Source organism: Rhinatrema bivittatum, chromosome 12 (assembly GCF_901001135.1).
Source record: "Rhinatrema bivittatum chromosome 12, aRhiBiv1.1, whole genome shotgun sequence".
NCBI classification, from domain to species: Eukaryota; Metazoa; Chordata; class Amphibia; order Gymnophiona; family Rhinatrematidae; genus Rhinatrema; species Rhinatrema bivittatum.
Window position 1 is genome coordinate 86,823,431 of NC_042626.1, and position 17,825 is coordinate 86,841,255.

Below are 17,825 nucleotides of genomic sequence, written 5' to 3' on the forward strand. Positions count from 1 at the left end.
GTTTCCTACTGACAGTATATGGGGGATGGGAAATGGAAACAGTTGGTAGCTTGACAAAACAAGTAATGTGATCAGTCAATGTGACTAGAACTTGTGCCCTAACCCTGATACCAGGGGTATTGTGATCTTCCTGCACACAGTGCCCTATCCCTATTAATACCAGGAGTGTTGTGATCTTCCTGCACACAGTGCCCTATCCCTAATACCAGGGGTGCTGTGATCTTCCTGCACACAGTGCCCTATTCCTGATACTGGGGGTGTTGTGATCTTCCTGCACACAGTGCCCTATTCCTGATACCGGGGGTGTTGTGATCTTCTTGCACACATCCCGATATCAGGGATAGGGCACTGCGTGCAGGAAGATCACAACACTCCTGGTATTAATAGGGATAGGGCACTGCATGCAGGAAGATCACAACACTCCTGGTATTAATAGGGATAGGGCACTGCATGCAGGAAGATCACAACTCTCCTGGTATTAATAGGGATAGGGCACTGCATGCAGGAAGATCACAACACCCCTGGTATCAGGGATAGGGCACTGTGTGCAGGAAGATCACAATACCCCGGAGGAGTGAGGGTCAGGCAGCTCCCCCCTGTCTGTGAAGCCAGCCTCTCACTAGTAATGCAGGGAGGGAGCTGTCTCAGACTTCACCATCCTCCCCCCCCCCCCCTTACCCACACACCATTCACTAGCTGGGACATGGGGGAAGTCAGGAGTGAGGGTCAGGCAGCTCCCCCCTGTCTGTGAAGCCAGCCTCTCACTAGTAATGCAGGGAGGGAGCTGTCTCAGACTTCACCATCCACCCCCCCCCCCCCCTCACCCACACACCATTCACTAGCTGGGACATGGGGGAAGTCAGGAGTGAGGGACAGGCAGCTCCCCCCTGTCTGTGAAGCCAGCCTCTCACTAGTAATGCAGGGAGGGAGCTGTCTCAGACTTCACCATCCTCCCCCCCCCCCCCTCACCCACACACCATTCACTAGCTGGGACATGGGGGAAGTCAGGAGTGAGGGTCAGGCAGCTCCCCCCTGTCTGCGAAGCCAGCCTCTCACTAGTAATGCATGGAGGGAGCTGTCTCAGACTTCACCATCCTCCCCCCCCCCCCTCACCCACACACCATTCACTAGCTGGGACATGGGGGAAGTCAGGAGTGAGGGTCAGGCAGCTCCCCCCTGTCTGTGAAGCCAGCCTCTCACTAGTAATGCAGGGAGGGAGCTGTCTCAGACTTCACCATCCACCCCCCCCCCTCACCCACACACCATTCACTAGCTGGGACATGGGGGAAGTCAGGAGTGAGGGACAGGCAGCTCCCCCCCTGTCTGTGAAGCCAGCCTCTCACTAGTAATGCAGGGAGGGAGCTGTCTCAGACTTCACCATCCTCCCCCCCCCCCCCTCACCCACACACCATTCCCTAGCTGGGACATGGGGGAAGTCAGGAGTGAGGGTCAGGCAGCTCCCCCCTGTCTGTGAAGCCAGCCTCTCACTAGTAATGCAGGGAGGGAGCTGTCTCAGACTTCACCATCCTCCCCCCCCCCCCTCACCCACACACCATTCACTAGCTGGGACATGGGGGAAGTCAGGAGTGAGGGTCAGGCAGCTCCCCCCTGTCTGCGAAGCCAGCCTCTCACTAGTAATGCAGGGAGGGAGCTGTCTCAGACTTCACCATCCTCCCCCCCCCCCCTCACCCACACACCATTCACTAGCTGGGACATGGGGGAAGTCAGGAGTGAGGGTCAGGCAGCTCCCCCCTGTCTGTGAAGCCAGCCTCTCACTAGTAATGCAGGGAGGGAGCTGTCTCAGACTTCACCATCCTCCCCCCCCCCCCCCTCACCCACACACCATTCACTAGCTGGGACATGGGGGAAAGTCAGGAGTGAGGGTCAGGCAGCTCCCCCCTGTCTGTGAAGCCAGCCTCTCACTAGTAATGCAGGGAGGGAGCTGTCTCAGACTTCACCATCCTCCCCCCCCCCTCACCCACACACCATTCACTAGCTGGGACATGGGGGAAGTCAGGAGTGAGGGTCAGGCAGCTCCCCCCTGTCTGTAAAGCCAGCCTCTCACTAGTAATGCAGGGAGGGAGCTGTCTCAGACTTCACCATCCTCCCCCCCCCCCCCTCACCCACACACCATTCACTAGCTGGGACATGGGGGAAGTCAGGAGTGAGGGTCAGGCAGCTCCCCCCTGTCTGTGAAGCCAGCCTCTCACTAGTAATGCAGGGAGGGAGCTGTCTCAGACTGGTATCAGGGTTAGGGCACTGTGTGCAGGAAGATCACAACACTCCTGGTATTAATAGGGATAGGGCACTGTAAGAGATGACTGTAGTAGATTGAATAAAGATCTGATGTTTCTGCTCTCCTCACACCAAACAAAAACAACACACAAGCAGAGAAGCCCTTCTTACAAAGCTGAGCTAGTGAGTTAAGTAGGAGGAAAAGTAAACATACTGGTGCCAGTGTGGCTACTTAAAAAATACACTTACCAACAATCAATTACATATATTTGAACTGTGTACAGTTCCAGCCAGGACCACCTTTCTAAAATGCACAGTGATTGGCAAATTCAACATGCACTAGCATTTCAGGTGCCTGCTAACAAAAATAATAAACAAACAAGTTCTAGTCACGTGAGTGCTGATCATTACATTACTTTTTTTGTCAAGCTTCCAACTGTTTCCATTTCACATCCCCCCAACCATATTGGTAACATCAATAGATAAGAGCACAGCCAGCCAATAGGAATACATACATACATATTCATTCCTAAGTGACCTTTACTGACCTGGGAAGTGTGAACACTTTGTTTCATTTTCTGTTGGTGTTCGTTAGTTTCCAGTTCCATTTCCCATCCCCCCAACCATCACCTCAGTGGTAACCTTGGTAATATCAATAGATAAGAGGGCAGCCAGCCAATAGGAACACATATTCATTCCTAACTGACCTTCAGTGACCTGGAAAGTGTTTATTTGTATCATTTTCAGTTAGTGCGCACTAAATCGAGTTAGTGCGCACTAACGGGGAGTTAGTGCGCACTAACTCGAGTTAGTGCGCACTAACACGATTTAACGATTTTTAACGATAAATCGTTAGAATTTCTATTGTATCGTGTTCTATAACGATTTAAGACGATATAAACATTATCGGACGATAATTTTAATCGTTGAAAAACGATTCACATCCCTAACACAATTAGAAAAAGAAAATGTCCAGGCAGCAAAGGTAGGAAACAACATTTTATGATTGTAATAGGTTAGCATTGGCAATCAGCTTCCTTTCTGTCTTATGCAATAAGGGAATTAGCGCATCCAAAACACGTGTGCTAACCAGCACATAGCTAATAGCACTCACCACATGTAAATTCATGTTGATGAGGCATTAGCAAAAATAACTGTGTGCCCAACGCACACATTTTTACTCTCAAAAATTAATGCCTGCCCTGAAGCCTCTAAAGCAGTATTTTCTGCTTTTCTGTTCCCTTTTTTGGTTCCTCTGGCAATATTAAGTCCGAGGAACAGAAAAAAGTAATAAGCAAAAAAAAAAAGGTTGCCAGTGGTCAGATTAGGAAAACAGATGCTTAATTAACAAGCGTCCATTTTCCTAACCTGTGACTGTGCATAGATTTGGAAAATGGACGCTCGAAAAATTGAGCGTCCTTTTTCCTAACCTTCACCAACCGCCACCTCTCCTGGATATCCACTGCTGAGGAGGCACTAGGGGTGCACAATTTCCCCTAGCACCTCCTTTTTACTGTGGCAGCCCATTTAAATATTACATCAGGTGCCCCGGAGAGGTAGATCGGCGTACATTAGGAGAACAGGTGCTCCATCATGAGTACCTGTTTTCCGCACGCCAGTATTGCATTGATTTGTTTCTGTTTTGCATAGTACAGGAGAAATGCATTTATATTTGGTGTTCTACTGTATACAGAGTTTTGGCTTTTTGGGGTTAGGAGTTCAGGTTTAATCTAAACATTTCCAAGTCTAATGTATAGTATTATGCTGGGAGGTGAACCCTTGGCATAGTGCAGGATTGATAGGCTCCCTAGTCGGAGCCACCAGGAGGCAGAGCACAAGAGGAGACAGAGGCTAGATGGAGCTTCACCAATAGCAACCCGGGGTTCCCTCAGGTTGAGCCTTTGGTTACCCGAGCCGCCTGGCCTTAGGTGGGCCTCGCAGGATCTCCTTGCGAGTAAGTTCAGAGGTGTGCCCACCACGATCAAGGGTGTGCGGTCGATGTTCAGGCTAGAAGGAAGGGGTGCCAGGGAAGGCCAGAATAAAGTCTCTGAATGTATGGCAAGGATCAAGACCAGAGTTAAGGTAGCGTAGTCAGCCAAAGCAGGGGTCAATACCCATGGTCAGTCCGTGGATAGTCAGCCAAAGCAAGGGTCAGGTTCCAGGCGGCAGTCAGATGTGGTCAGTGGACAGGCAGAGGTCACTTCCAGGCAGCGTGCAGACAAGGTTGAGGAAACAGGCAAAAGTCAAATCCAAGCGGCGATCAACGTAGTCAAGAACAGGCAGAGATCAATACTGAGAAGACAGTCTGAGAGGTACTACTTGGGGATACGAAGGAACAGGAGGACGCTGGAACAGGACTGGAACAAGGCTGAAACAAGGCTGGAACGAGACTGGAACAAACACTGGAAATGCAGAGGCAAACTAGAAATCACAGCGTGATCGACCCGATTGCCAAGGCAAGGAAATGCAGGCAGGCACTTCCTTTTGAGCAGCGTTCAATGAAGGCGCGCCGCGGAGCTGGGATCCACCCCTGGCCCTTTAAGGAGCCGGGTGGTCCGCACGCGCGCGCCTAAGGGTGGGGCCGATGCCACGGAGGACGCCAAGCCCCGCCGTGAAGCCTGGCTGGAGGTGGAAGGCCCAGCGACCGCCACCACAGGACACCGAGGCCTGGCTGAGCTCGCTGCTGAAGCAGGGGAGGATGACCCGGGATCCATGGGAGTCATGGTGGGGTGAGTAGGCCCAGACGCGGGCCAAGCACGGATGGGACGCGCAACAGTACCCCCCTTCTAGGCCTCCCCTTCCTCGGGTGAGGCTTGTCTGGGTGTGCCCTATGGAAACCCCGTAGGAGGTCCTTGTCGAGGATGTTTTGTGAGGGCTCCCAGGAGTTTTCTTCAGCCCCATACCCTTCCCAGCAAGGATATATTCGAGGACCTCTTTTACCTGGAGGATGTTGTCAGGTTCTGTGGAGACCAGTGGAGGTGGAGGATCTCTGCGAGAAGGCCAGGAGAGCACTAGAGACTTTAATAAGGAGACATAAAAGGTAATGTGGATACCCATGGATCACAGCAATTGGAGTTGGTAGGTTACCGCTCCGACACGGCGGAGGATTGGGAATGGCCCAATATACTTCGGTGCTAGGCGATGAGAGGGTAGTCACAGTCTGATGTGTCGAGTACTCAACCACACCTTTTGGCCGGGTCGGAAAAGTGGGGCTGACCGCCGATGAGCGTCAGCAATCTTTTTGGAATGTTCGGCAGCTTGGGTCAGATGCTCTTTTACTTGGTTCCATATGTTGTGGATGGTCTGTGCTGTGAACTGAGCCGCTGGCAAAGGCACGGAGAGAGGTACTGGCAAGGGTAGTTGTGGTTGATGGCCAAACACCACTGAAAATGGAGAGATGTCCGTGGTGGCAGCAATGTGAGAGTTGTGTGACAACTTGGCCCATGGTAGCAAGTCGGCCCAATTGTCCTATTAGTCATTTACATAAGAACTTAGGAAGGTCTTTAATGTACGATTAATTCTTTCTGCTTGGCCATTAGCCTGAGGGTGGTAGGCCGATGTGAAGCTCAGGGTGATGTTGAACTTCTGGCATAAAGACCACCAGTATTTCACGGCAAACTGTGGCCCTCGATCCGAAACTATTTCCTTGGGTAGGCCATGCAAGTGGAATATGTGCCTCAGGAATACCTTGGCGAGTTCGGGAGCCGAAGGAAGATTCCGCAGAGGAACAAAATGTCCCATCTTAGAGAAGCGGTCAATGATGACCCAGATGACGGTGTTATCTTGAGATGGACGCAGGTCAGTGATAAAATCGGTTGATATACTGGACTATGGTTCAGTAGGTGCTGGTAGTGGTTGGAGAAGTCCCCATGGCCGACCCATAGGAGGCTTTTGTTGTGCACATACAGGACATGAAACAACGTAATTATGGGAATCTTTTACCATGCTGGGCCACCAGTACAACTGTCTTAACATTTCCAGGGTTCTGGCATGACCAGGATGTCCAGCTAGCTTTGAGTCATGGGCCCAGCGGAGTACACATTCACGTAGTCGGTGTGGGACGACTGTCTTTCTGGCGGGTACCGTGGTGGTAACAGCAAGGGACACACAGGCCGAGTCAATAATGTGTCTTGGGGTGTCAGTTGTGTCCTCTGGTTCAAGGGAACGCGAGAGTGCATCTGCACGGACGTTCTTCTATGCTGGCCGGTAGCGCAGCTCGAAATTGAATTGCTCAAAGAATAATGCTCATCGGGCTTGTCTCGGATTTAATAATTGTGCTTCTTTTAGGTGCTCCAGATTCTTGCGATCTGTGAATATGGTAAATTTGTGTTGTGCACCTTCTAGCCATGGATGCCAATCCTGAAGTGCTAGATTGATGGCTAGGAGTTCACAGTCTCCAATTGTGTAGTTTTGCTCTGCAAGCGAAAATTTGTGGGCATAGAAAGAACACGGTACCAATGTACCTTTGAGGAGTACTGACTCAACACTGCCCCAGCTCCGATGGCAGATGCGTTGACTTCGATGAATGGGCAGTTTGGGTCTGGATGCCGTAAACAGGGACCAGAACAAAAAGCTTCTTTTAGTGTACAGAATACAGCTTGAGCCTTGGGACTCCACACCCAGAGATTGGTTCCTTTCTTGGTCATCGCAGTGAGTGGAGCAGCTAACGTGGAATAGTTGGCAATAAAGCTCCTATAGTAATTCATGAATGCGAGGAATCTCTGTAAGGCGCGGAGACCTACTGGCTGGGGCCAGTCGCGAATCCTTTGAAGCTTTTCAGGATCCATAGTAAATCCTTGATCAGAAATGATATATTCCAGGAAAGGCAGACGATTTTGTTCAAAGATGCATTTCTCTAGTTTCACGTAAAGGTGATTCTCTCTGAGGCATTGAAGAACAGTTCTGACGTGGGAGTGATGGGATTTTAGGTCCTTTGAGAAGATCAAGATGTCTAGGTATACAACTACAAATGAATAAAGTATATCTCGGAGGATTTCATTTATCAGGTGTTGAAACACCGCAGGGGCACTGCAAAGGCTGAAAGGCATCACTATGTACTCGTAGTGGCCATCCCTGGTGTTGAAAGCGGTCTTCCATTTGTCCTCAGGGTGGATGCATACAAACATAGAAACATAGAAACAGAAATGACGGCAGAAGAAGACCAATCGGCCCATCCAGTCTGCCCAGCAAGCTTCACACTTCTTTCCTTTCATACTTATCTGTTTCTCTTGGCTCTTAGCAACCCTTGGTTCTATTTCCCTTTCACCCCCACCATTAATGCAGAGAGCAGTAATGGAGCTGCATCCAAGTGAAATATCAAGCTTGATTAGTTAGGGGTAGTAACCGCCGCAACAAGCAAGCTACACCCATACTTATTTGTTTACCCAGACTATGTTATTCAGCCCTTATTGGTTGTTTTTCTTCTCCCCTGCCGTTGAAGCAGAGAGCTATGCTGGATATGCGTGAAGTATTAGTTTTTCTTCTCCCCTGCCGTTGAAGCAGAGAGCTATGCTGGATATGCGTGAAGTATCAGTTTTTCTTCTCCCCTGCCGTTGAAGCAGAGAGCTATGCTGGATATGCGTGATGTATCAGTTTTTCTTCTCCCTTGCCGTTGAAGCAGAGAGCTATGCTGGATAAGCGTGAACTATTAGTTTTACTTCTCCCTTGCCGTTGAAGCAGAGAGCTATGCTGGATATGCATGAAGTATTAGTTTTACTTCTCCCCTGCCGTTGAAGCAGAGAGCTATGCTGGATATGTGTGAAGTATTAGTTTTTCTTCTCCCCTGCCGTTGAAGCACAGAGCTATGCTGGATATGCATTGAAAGTGAAGTATGCATTGAAAGCCACATTAACTATCAACAAATATTGAATAAGCCTAATAATTGGTAATACCTATAGCCTATGAACTCTCCATTAATTTTACATACTCTTACCCACCCCTTGGGTTTTTTTTTTTTTTGGTTTTTTTAATTTGGAGATGGCAGCCCTCCATCCTTCCGCTCCGTGAAGGTGGAAGACCAACCACTGGCCACTGGCATCCCGCTCCGTGAATGCCTCTGTGGCTACTGCCGCTCCGTGCAGTGTTTTGCTGCCTCCTCTTTATACACGTCCTCTAGACCTGATGGATCCACAGTGTTTATCCCACTCCCCTTTGAAGTCCTTCACAGTTTTGGACTTCACCACTTCCTCCGGAAGGGCATTCCAGGCATCCACCACTCTCTCCATGAAGAAATACTTCCTGACATTGGTTCTTAGTCTTCCTCCCTGGAGCCTCAGCTCATGACCTCTGGTTCTGCTGATTTTTTTCTGACGGAAAAGGTTTGTCGTTGCCTTTGGATCGTTAAAGTTTTTCAAGTATCTGAAGGTCTGAATCATATCACCCCTGCTCCTCCTTTCCTCCAGGGTGTACATATTTAGATTCTTCAATCTCTCCTCGTACGACATCCGATGAAGACCCTCCACCTTTCTGGTCGCCCTTCTCTGTACCGCTTCAATCTTGTCTCTGTCTCTATGTAGATACGGTCTCCAGAACTGAACACAGTACTCCAGGTGAGGCCTCACCAAGGACCTGTACAAGGGGATAATCACTTCCCTTTTCTTACTCGATATTCCTCTCTCTATGCAGCTCGTAGATCAAGTTTCGTGAAGATCTGGGCCCCTTGCAGGCGGTCAACAACTTACTGATGAGGGGTGATCCTTGCGGGTGATGGTGTTCAGCCCCCAATAATCGATACAAGGGCGTAGTCCTCCATCGTTCTTCTTGATGAAGAAGAAACCCACTCCTGCCGGAGAGTCAGAGGGTCTGATGAACCCTTTCTTGAGATTCTCTTTGATGTACTTGTACATCGCCTGGGTCTCTGGAAGTGAGAGTGGATAGGTTCTACCTTTGGGAGGTGTAATGCCAGACAGAAGCTCATTAGGACAATTAAACTTTTGAAGTGGAGGCAGTGTGTCTGCCTTTTGCTTAGAGAAGACGTCTTCGAAGTCAGAGAACTGAGCCGGTAGGCCGGCGAGGGTTGTAGTCTTCAGGACGGTATCTGCTGGGGACACTTGCTTTAAGCAGTATTTCTGGCATTGCGGATCCCACTGGACCAGCTGGAGGGATTGCCAGTCAAATTGGGGTCCATGAGTTTGGAGCCAAGGAAGGCCCAGCATGACTGGGTGTGTGGAGTGTTTCAAGACGTACAAGGATATTTTTTCCTCGTGGAGGGTTCCCACGGTGAGGTGGAAGGCCACCGTGCAATGCGTGATGTGTCCAGGGAGATATTCCCCTTGGATAGATGTGATGTGGAGAGGCACCTCTAGGAGTTGCACGGGGATTTTCAAGAGGTTGACGATATCGTCCATGATGAAGCTGCCACTTGCTCTAGTGTCAATAAGAGCAGTGGTGGCAAAGGAATGGGATTCCATGGAGTGAGAAACTGGAAGTAACAGTTGGGGGCTGGTGACTGTAGTGCCAAAGCTCGGGACCCCCGCCAGGCTCAGGCTTTGAAGTTTTCCAGACGGACCGGACAGGACTGCCTTAGGTGTCCAGAGGCACCGCAGTATTAGCAGAGGCCCTGCTTCTTGTGCCGAAGACACTCTTCGAGAGACAACCACCCATGGGTGACTTGCATAGGTTCTTCTGTAGATGGAGGTGGTGCCAGTAGAGCCTTCAACTGAGGGCTTGGGGCACATGCTGGGCATTGAGCAAGAGGCTGGGATGCTTTCACTTCATGGTGCCGTTGCCGGAAGCGATGGTCAATTTTCCCAGCGAGGGAAATCAGGTCCTCTAGAGACATGGGAATTTCACGGACAGCAAGCTTGTCTTTGAGAGCGGGAGATAGACCTTCCAGATAGAGTGCCTGGAGGCAGTCCTCTTGCCATCCCAGTTCTGTGGCCAGTGTCCGTAACTCCACCGTAAAGTCAGAGAGGGATCTTGAGCCTTGACGGAGGTGGAGAAGGTGATGGCCCGCAACTGCCTGACGACCAGGATCTTCGAAGGTCCGCTTGAAGGCGGTGATGAACTGGGACAGTTGTGTGAGGATGGGGTCAGAGCACTCCCAAAGTGGAGAAGCCCATGCCAGGGCCTTCCCCTCAAGGCAAGAGAGGATGAAAGTGATTTTTGTGGATTCCTTCAGGAACAATGACGGCTGAAGGGCAAATTGCATGAGGCACTGGTTGAGGAAGCCTCAGCAGAGGCATGGATCCCCATTGAAATGAGGAGGAGCTGGCAGTGCCAGTGATGCTCTCGGTAGCAGGGTAGCATTTAGGCCTGTGGGATTAGCCATTACTACATCCTGCAAATGAGAGTGGAGTTCTTCCACTGAAGATGCTAGAGTCTCTATGGCTCGTAGTTGCTCTTGGATAGTTGCGGCCAGACCCGGAATGGTCCGTATGCAGGAGACTCCGCCAAGTCCATGGCTTTGGCAACCTGTTGCACCGGGGGGTGGACCCTTGGCCTAGTGCAGAATTGGTAGGCTCCCTGGTCGGACCCAGAGAGCACCTGCCACCAGGAGGCGGATCACAAGAGGAGACAGAGGCTAGCTGGAGCTTCACCAATAGCAACCCGGGATTCCCTCAGGTTGAGCCCTTGGTTACCCGGGCCGCCTGGCCTTAGGTGGGCCTCGAGGGTCTCCTTGCGAGTAAGTTCAGAGGTGTGCTCACCACGATCAAGGGTGTGCGGTCGATGTTCAGGCTAGAAGGAAGGGGTGCCAGGGAAGGCCAGAATAAAGTCTCTGAATGTATGGCAAGCATCAAGACCAGAGTCAAGGTAGCAGAGTCAGCCAAAGCAGGGGTCAATACCCGTGGTCAGTCCATGGATAGTCAGCCAAAGCAGGGGTCAATACAGTGGGAAGAGAATTCCATATCGAGGGACCGGCTGTGGAGAAGGCCCGGTCTCTAAAAGTTAGATGGCGAGTGGATTTGGTTTGGGGAACGATTAAAGATCCTTTGTAGGCTTCTCTGATGGGTCTGGTGGAGGTGTGTTGTCTGAGATGGTGTAGATGATGGTGATGGACTTATGGATGACTCTGAAGTGTATTGGCAGCCAATGTAGGTTTTTGAGAATGGGGGAGATGTGATCTCTTCTCCTGGAGTTTGTCAGAATTCTCACGGCCGAGTTCTGGAGCATCTGAAGAGGTTTCAAAGAAGCAGAAGGAAGACCAAGCAAGATAGAATTGCAGTAGTCTATCTTAGAGAAGATTACTACTTGAAGGACCGTTCTGAAGTCTTGTATATGAAGGAGAGGTTTGATTCTTTTCAGGATCTGGAGTTTAAAGAAGCCGTCTTTAGCCGTTTGTTTAATGAAGGATTTTAAGTTGAGATGGTTGTCTATTGTTACTCCTAAGTCCCTTGTTTGAGTTGTGGGTCAGTTGGACGGTGGGCAAAAGGTGAAGTTACTATTTTCTGGGGAGATGAGAAGGAGTTCTGTTTTATTTGTGTTTAGTATCAGGTTTAAACTGGCGAGAAGGAGGTTGATCTCTCGGAGACAGTCCTCCCAAAATTCCAGAGTTTTTATAATGGATTCTTTGATGGGTATCAAGATTTATACATCGTCTGCGTATATGAAGTGCCTTAGTTTCAAGCGGGTTAGGAGTTGGCAGAGCGGGAGGAGGTATATATTGAAAAGCGTGGGGGATAGGAAGGAACCCTGTGGAACTCCTGAGGATGAGGTGTATCGGAGGGATTCTTTATTGTGGATTTTAACCTTGTAGCCTCTGTTGTTGAGGAATGTTTTGAACCAGGAAAGTACTGTTCCAGTTATTCCTAAGTCTGACAGTTGGTTGAGGAGGATGGCATGGTTAACGGTGTCAAAAGCAGTGGACAGGTCTAGGAGAATAAGTAGGAAGGATTTGCCTTTGTCAAGCCCCATGATGATGTGGTCTGTCAGAGATAAGAGAAGAGTTTCCATGCTTAATGCTTTACGGAAACTGTATTGTGAGGGGGATAGTATTTTGTGGTCTTCGATATAATTAGAGAGTTGCGTATTGACAATCTTTTCCATGATTTTGGCTATGAATGGAAGATTGGAAATCGGGCGGTAGTTATTGGGATCCTTTGGGTCTAGATTGGCTTTCTTAAGAAGCGGTTTGAGAGAGGCTAGTTTAAGGTCGTCTGGATAGAGTCCACATGAAAATGAGCAGTTGACGATGTCGGCCAGTGTTTTGGATATGGTGTCTGGTATTAGCATGAGAAGCTTTGTAGGGATTTGGTCAAGAGGGTGGGAGGAAGGTTTCATTTTTTTTAGAAGCAAATTGATTTCTGAGGCAGAAGTAGGTTTGAATGATTCGAAGGAGATTCCTTTGTTTAATAGCTGAAGTGAATTGGTAGGGGGGTAGGTGTTAGGGGGCAATTGCATTTGAAGGTTGGAGATTTTGGTTTGGAAGAAAAGAGCCAGTTCATCAGCTTTAGTTTGTGCTTGGTCAAAGGGTATATCTGGTGTGTTGGTTTGTGTCAGGTTAGATACATAGGCGAAAAGAACTTTCGCGTCGAATACAAGGTTGTGGATTTTGTGTGCATAATAGTCCCTTTTGGATCTTAAGGTGGAGTTCCTGTAGTGATGGAGGGCTTGTTTGTAGGCAGATAGCGTGATGGAGCAGGGGGCCTTACGCCATCTGTTTTCTTTTTGCCTTAGGCTCTGTTTGAGTTTGCGAAGTTCGTTGGTGAACCATGGTTGTTTTTTTGAGGAGTTGGGGTTTAGATTTTTTGTTGAAAGAGGACAAAGTTTATTAGCTACTGCCTCTGTAATATTGTTCCAAGAAAGGATGCCTGAGTTAGGATCCGAGAGGTCTATACGTGGGAGTTCCGTAACCAGTTGGATTATCATCATCCCCTTTTCTCATGTAAAATATTGGTAGAATTTGTATTCATACTAATGCACAATATTTTTTAAAGTTAATTGTGGGGGTGGGGGGGGAGAAAATGGGGGGTGAAAGGCTGAAGGTTTGCCTAGGACACCTAATATTCTTCTACCACAGCTGCTCCTCTCTCATCCCATAGACAATAATGGAGTCTGCCAAAGAAAGAACTTGCCTTGGCAATACATTGCATAATCTCATTATCAATGTTTGTGGTGTTGGAAGCGTACTTTCAAGATAACAAAGCTTGTCAGTTTTGTTCAGTTGAGTGCATTTGAGGAAAAATCTAGGTTTCTAGATATATTTATTTATTTATTTAAAGGCTTTTATATACCGGAGTTCATGCACTAGTGCATACCACTTCGGTTTACACAGAACAAGGATCAGAAAATTACATCAAACAGATTGAACAATTAAACAAATATACAATTACATCCAACGATTGGGTATAAATAACATGGCTAACTTAGTAGGAACTTAGAGTTTGAGGTAAAGGAGAGAAATAGTACCAAGTGGTAACAGAACAATGTTAATAGCTAAATAATAAATATAAATAGTAAATACAAATTCTTATAATAAATACAGATGCTTACAGATTACAGTCTTCATGAAAAGTTTACGTCTACAGAATAGGGGTAAGTAAATAAGAACTGGCGGTTATTTCTTTAGGAGTGAAGACTTCACAAACTGAGGTTACATCTGGATTAAGAGGTATTGGTGTAGCATGCTCAAATATTTAATGATTTGGAATTGTGAGACCAAGGATAAAAATTAGGAGTTGTTTGATATGATTATAAAAGCGAGAATGATTCAAGTTCTGGGACGTGGTTCTGAGCTAGACCTTTAAGTGTAGGCTTTTGTAAAGAGCCAGGTCTTGAGTTTCTTTTTGAATGTTCGAGTACACGTTTCGAGGCGAATGTCCGTGGGGAGGGCATTCCAATGAAGGGGGCTGGCAGTCGAGAATGCACGTTTCTTGAGTGAGGACTTGGCTGAAGGTAAGTGTAAGGTGCCTAAGTATCTGTTTCTGATTGGTCTTGAAGACTCGTGTAGGCGAAGTGGAAGGCTTAGATCTAGCGATGTTTGTGAATGGATGTTCTTGTGTGTTATAGTTAGCACTTTGAAAATGATTCTGGATCTGATGGGGAGCCAGTGTAAGTGTTTTAGTATGGGTGTTATGTGTTCACTTCTGCTGGTGTTAGTAGGACTCCTTGCGGCGGAGTTCTGCAACATTTGTAGAGGTTTTGTGGTAATGGTTGGAAGGTCTATAAGCAGAGAGTTGCAGTAATCGATTTTGGAAAATAGTATTGTTTGGAGGACTGTTCTGAAGTCCTGAAAATGCAGGAGAGGTTTCAGCTTTTTCAGAATATGTAGTTTATAATAGCATTCTTTCGTTGTGTTCTTGACAAATTCTTTGAGGTTCAGCCTTTTGTCTAAGGTGACCCCAAGGTCTCTTACTTGAGTGGAATTGATCATTGGTGGTGAGGTTAGGTTGTTGGTAGGCTGAAGGTTCTCATCTGGAGTGATAAGCAAAAGTTCTGTTTTTGACATATTAAGTACTAGGTTAAGGCTAGATAGGAGTGAGTTTATGGACTGTAGACAATTGTTCCAGAAGTTGATGGTGCTGGAGATGGAGTCAGTGATTGGCAGCAGAATCTGAACATCGTCTGCGTATATGAAGTGTGTGACCTTAAGACTTGAGAGTAGATGACATAGGGGGAGAAGATAGATGTTAAAGAGGGTGGGGGAGAGAGAGGATCCTTGAGGAACTCCGAAAGAGGATTTGACTGGGAGGGAATCCTTGTTGCTGATTCTGACCTTGAAAGTCCTATTGTGTAGGAAGGATCTGAACCATTCCAGGGCTGATCCTGAGATGCCTATGTCTGAGAGCCGGTCGATCAGGATAGAGTGTTTTACGGTATCAAACGCAGCTGATAGGTCGAAGAGAATCAGGAGGTATGGGGTCTTTTTCTCCAGACCTACGAGGACTCTGTCAGTTAGAGAGGTTAGGAGGGATTCCGTACTAAGGGATTTGCGGAATCCGAATTGGGCTGTTGTGAGTATTTTATGCTCTTCTAGGTATTCAGATAACTGTTTGTTGACTATCCTCTCCATAAGTTTGGCTACAAATGGAAGGTTAGCTATGGGGCGAAAATTAGCTGAGTCTGTAGGGTCCAAGTTGGGTTTTTTGAGGAGAGGTTTGAGGGTGGCTAGTTTCAGGATGTCTGGTACTAGGCCTTGGGTTAGCGAGCTATTAATTATCTCTGCTAAGGGCTTCACTATGATGTTCGGAATGGTGAATAGGAGTTTAGAAGGGATGGAATCTGTCGGGTGAGTGGAGGGTTTCACCTTTTTGAGAGTCATTTCGATTTCAAGTGAGGAGATAGGTTCGAATGAATCTAGGTTTATGTTCTGGTTGCGTGAAGGAGTGATGATAGAAGGAGGTACTGTGTTACTGGTTGCCAGAGGGGCCATTAGATTGAGAATTTTGTTTTCAAAAAATTGAGCAAGTTCTGTGCATCTTGATTGTGCTTGATCATCTGGGATAGTTGGTGAGGTGGGTTTTTAGATGACCTCTGTTTTGTTTTTTTTTCAAATTGATGATTAGCCCAAAGCCTCTAACTGCCTAAGCTAACTGGTCTATGCAGGGCCGGAGGAACCACTAGGCGAGCTAGGCCGGTGACTAGGGCACCGAGACTTAGGGGATGCCGCGGCAGGTGGCAGAATTTTGAAAGTGCCCTTTTGAAATTCTGCCAGCCCCCGCCTCACCCTGCCTCCTCCCCCAATGCCACCTTCCCGACGCCCCCCTGGTAGTCCAGCGGATGGCCTGGGAACAATCTGCCGCTCCCGGTGCCTTGGTTGCCACTAATCAAAATGGCACCATGGCCTTTAGCCCCTACCATGTGACAGGGCCAACCAATGGAACCGATAGCCCCTGTCACATGGTAGGGGCTGAAGGCCACCGGTGCCATTTCAATTAGTGGCAGCTGACAACCTAGGGGTGGCAGATGAATTCTGGGCCCCCTTCTGGACCACTAGGTGATTTCTGACTTTTCTTTTGGGGGGGGCATCAGGGCTGCGACAGGAGGGGGGGGCGGGGGCGGCACAAGGTTGAAGGTGCCTAGGGCGCCCAATCCCCTTGCACCGGCCCTGGGTCTATGGTAACCTAGATGTCCTCCAGTGAATAGGCTACTAGTGCACAGTCATCCACAAACAACTCCCTGCTAAACAACCCAAGTTTATTTATTTGATTTATCTTCTGCTTTTCAGTACATTACATTCAGGTACTATAGGTACTTCCCTATTCCCAGAGTGTTTATAATCTAAGTTTGTACCTGAGGCAATGGAGAGTAAAGTAACTTGTCCAAGGTCATAAAGAGTGGCATTGAGATTTGAACCCTGGCTTTCCTGTTTTGCAGTCTGCTGTTCTAACCACTAGGCTACCCTTCCGCTTTCTTTATGTTGCTGGCCTAAGAGAGATGGGGAAGAAGACAGTAATAACCTACTTCTGCTCATCCCAGCGTTCAACACTTTCCTCTATTTCCCAACATTCACCTCCTTTCATGCCACCCACTCAAGCATTCATATCTTTCTTATTTCTTCCAACATTCACCACCTCTCATACTGCCCAGGCATTCACTCCCTTATCATAAGAACATAAGAAATTGCCATGCTGGGTCAGACCAAGGGTCCATCAAGCCCAGCATCCTGTTTCCAACAGAGGCCAAACCAGGCCACAAGAACCTGGCAATTACCCAAACACTAAGAAGATCCCATGCCACTGATGCAATTAATAGCAGTGGCTATTCCCTAAGTAAATTTGATTAATAGCCGTTAATGGACTTCTCCTCCAAGAACTTATCCAAAACGTTTTTGAACCCAGCTACACTAACTGCACTAACCACATCTTCTGGCAACAAATTCCAGAGCTTTACTGTGCATTGAGGGGTAGATTTTAAAAGAAGCGCGATCAGCCTACTTTTGCTTGCGCATCAGACTCAAGCAAAAGTACGCTGGATTTTAGTAGATACGCGCGGAGCCGCGCGTATCCACTAAAATCCTGGATCGGCGCGCGCAAGGCTATCGATTTTGTATAGCCTGCGCGCGCCGAGCCGCGCTGCCTCCCCCCGTTCCCTCCAAGGCCGCTCCGAAATCGGAGCGGCCTTGGAGGGAACTTTCCTTTGCTCTCCCCTCACCTTCCCCTCCCTTCCCCTACCTAACCCACCCGCCCGGCCCTGTCTACACCCCCCGCTTACCTTTGTCGGGGGATTTACGCCTCCCGGAGGGAGACGTAAATCCCCGCGCGCCAGCGGGCCTGCTGCGCGCCGGGCCGCGACCTGGGGGCGGGTACGGAGGGCGCGGCCACGCCCCCGGGCCGTAGCCACGCCCCGTACCCGCCCCCAAAACGCTGCCGACACGCCCCCGGAACGCCGCGACGACCGGGCCCGCCCCCCGACACGCCCCCGACACGCCCCCCTCCGAGAACCCCGGGACTTACGCGAGTCCCGGGGCTCTGCGCGCGCCGGGAGGCCTATGTAAAATAGGCTTCCCGGCGCGCAGGGCCCTGCTCGCCTAAATCCGCCCGGTTTTGGGCGGATTTAGGCGAGCAGGGCTCTGAAAATCTACCCCTGAGTAAAAAAGAATTTTCTCCAATTAGTCTTAAATGTGTTACTTGCTAACTTCATGGAATGCCCCTTAGTCCTTCTATTATTCGAAAGTATAAGTAACCGATTCACATCTACTCTTTCAAGACCTC